Below are 3,318 nucleotides of genomic sequence, written 5' to 3' on the forward strand. Positions count from 1 at the left end.
TCACCAGCCTGGAGGGGGAGGTGGCCCTCCTCCCCACCATGGATGCCATGAGGGATGAGTTCACCAGACTGGAGGTGGCCCTCCTCCCCACCATGACTGCCATGAGGGATGAGTTCACCAGCCTGGAGGGGGAGGTGGTCCTCCTCACCACCATGAGGGATGAGTTCACCAGACTGGAGGGGGAGGTGGTCCTCCTCCCCACCATGGCTGTCATGAGGGATGAGTTCACCAGACTGGAGGTGGTCCTCCTCACCACCATGGATGCCATGAGGGATGAGTTCACCAGACTGGAGGGGAGGTGGTCCTCCTCACCACCATGGCTGCCATGAGGGATGAGTTCACCAGACTGGAGGAGGTGGTCCTCCTCACCACCATGAGGGATGAGTTCACCAGCCTGGAGGGGGAGGTGGTCCTCCTCACCACCATGAGGGATGAGTTCACCAGACTGGAGGGGGAGGTGGTCCTCCTCCCCACCATGGATGCCATGAGGGATGAGTTCACCAGACTGGAGCGGGAGGTGGCCCTCCTCACCACCATGACTGCCATGAGGGATGAGTTCACCAGACTGGAGGGGAGGTGGTCCTCCTCACCACCATGACTGCCATGAGGGATGAGTTCACCAGCCTGGAGGGGGAGGTGGTCCTCCTCACCACCATGGCTGCCATGAGGGATGAGTTCACCAGCCTGGAGGGGGAGGTGGTCCTCCTCACCACCATGGCTGCCATGAGGGATGAGTTCACCAGACTGGAGGGGGAGGTGGTCCTGCTCAGGGAGAGTGTGAGCAAACAGACACCAGACGACCACACCTTAGAGGAGCTCCTAACCAAGGTGAGGACAGAGCAGGACAGCAGCCTTGCAACAAAGCTGAAAGAGGTTCAGCAAGAGAGAGACAGACTCAAGAGAGAGCTGGCTGATCTAACAAAGGAGGTGAGAGAGCTCCACAAAGACAGGCAGAACAGTGATAACGATCTGACCACACTAAGAGAGCAGCTGCAGGAGAGAAAGAGGACAGAGGACAGGCTGCAGTAGCAGCTAGATCACCACTCTATGACCTGCCCTCACACAGCAGAGGAGACCAGCTCAACCAGGGTTCCCCAGCCCTGTCCTCAACCAGCCAGGCTTCCCCAGCCCTGTCCTCAACCAGCCAGGGTTCCCCAGCCCTGCCTGCTGCACCCCTCCTCCCCAACCCACAGAACAGCCTCCCACTGACAGCAGCACCGGCACAGTCCAGCCACACCCCAGCTCCAACACCCACCAGCCCCCTCTACCCCCTCCAGTCCAGAATAAACACTGGCTGACATAGTCCTGTTGATGGACTCAAATGGGAAGATAGTTCAGGGGAAGAAACGTTTCCCTAGACACAAAAGGAGAAAGGTGTGGTGCCCAACAACGCAGCAACGCAGAGTGCCATGGAGCTACTTGGCCCATCTTGGGTCGCCAAGCCACATAATCATACACACCGGAAGCAACGACCTGCGTGCTCAGCAGGAGAGAGTGGCCACTTCACTATGGGGAGTGATCGAGAAGGTCTCCGCAATCTTCCCCAACTCAAGAATCGTGGTGTCAACCCTTATACAGAGGAAGGACTTCCACCCTGCCACAATCCAATGAATAAACTCCAGCCTCTCCTGGGACTGTGCCCTGTTACCCAATGTACACCTGGCCAACCATCCCACCCTCGATCTGGACTGTCTCTATCACCATGTTCACCTGTACAGGGAGACAGTTCCCACCCTCGATCTGGACCGTCTCTATCACCATGTTCACCTGTACAGGGAGACAGTTCCCACCTTCGATCTGGACTGTCTCTATCACCATGTTCACCTGTACAGGGAGACAGTCCCCATTCTTGCCAAGACTCTCAAGGACGTCGCTTTAAACCGCAGCCCAACCTCTCCCTCAGGAACAGAGGAGCAATCTCCACCCCTCTGAGATCACAGAGACAACACCCCGGACCAGCACTCTGGAACCCCCAGCCACGACCACAGCACCACCAACCTCAATGCCAGCGCAGCACAGACCAACCCAGTCCAGCTTCAGAGCCACCCAGACGAGGCCTCCCACCCCCCTGCCCCCCACCACAGACCCACACTTGGGGGAGCCATAGCCCAGCAGGCGGAGCTACGCACAGGCTGTGAGAGGAGCAACGGGTCCAGCCCCCACCAATGAAATGAGTGACAATAATTAAACAAATGCTGATTCTACTATGCTCACATGTGATAGGCCGAGGGTCATGGATGCTCACATGTGATAGGCCGAGGGTCATAGTGAGATGAGCACAAGAACTCCACCATCCTCACACTACAGCCGTGGAATGGAATGACAAAAAATGCTATCTTTAACGATAAACAAATCACATTTGCATAATAAGAGTTTACTTTAATTGAAAAATCCTATTTTAATAGTTATTTTTGGATTGTGAGTGTTTGTTTCATTTTGAAGGTAAATTTAAAAAAATGAAATCTTATGAAATCTTTTTACCTTGCATGTTGGAATTTACAAGGATTGAAGTCCTCTGCTTTTGGGCTAAAGAGCAGAAACCCAGACTTCCTGAAAGAAATTGATGATGTTGATATTGTAGTACTACAGGAAACATGGTGCAGAGGTGATGTTTACACTGGCTGTCCACTAGGTTATAGGGAGATAATCATACCATCCACTAGATTAAAAGGAATCAGACAGGGCAGAGACTCGGGACAGGGCAGAGACTCGGGACAGGGCAGAGACTCGGGACAGGGCAGAGACTCAGGACAGGGCAGAGACTCGGGACAGGGCAGAGACTCGGGACAGGGCAGAGACCCAGGACAGGGCAGAGACTCGGGACAGGGCAGAGACTCAGGACAGTGCAGAGACTCAGGACAGGGCAGAGACTCAGGACAGGGCAGAGTCACCCTACTTCAATGCAGAACGTTTCTCCCTTCTAAAGGGGGAGATGAGTCCCTTTCAGGCCCAAGGCAACATACTGGTCTGTGGAGACCTGAATGCTAGAACAGCAGAAGAAGAATGAGACACTATTAACAGTCATGGGGATAAACACCTACCAGGAAGCAACACCCTTTCCCTCTCCACATACCCCCACAGAAACACCTTTGACAAAGTGAAAAACAATAAATGGAGTACAGCTCGTGAAGCTCTGTCGAACACTGGGTCTGTACATAGTCAATGGTAGGCTGAGAGGGGACTCTTTTGGTAAATTTGGCCGTTTGGAACATAAACTTTACATTTGACATTATTATCCTCCTTGGCTAATCTAAAGAAGCATAAGAAGCAAACCGGAAAAAAACAGATAATGAAAAATGGTTTGATAATGATTGCAAA

This window comes from Oncorhynchus keta, chromosome 4 (genome assembly GCF_023373465.1).
Source record: "Oncorhynchus keta strain PuntledgeMale-10-30-2019 chromosome 4, Oket_V2, whole genome shotgun sequence".
NCBI classification, from domain to species: domain Eukaryota; kingdom Metazoa; phylum Chordata; class Actinopteri; order Salmoniformes; family Salmonidae; genus Oncorhynchus; species Oncorhynchus keta.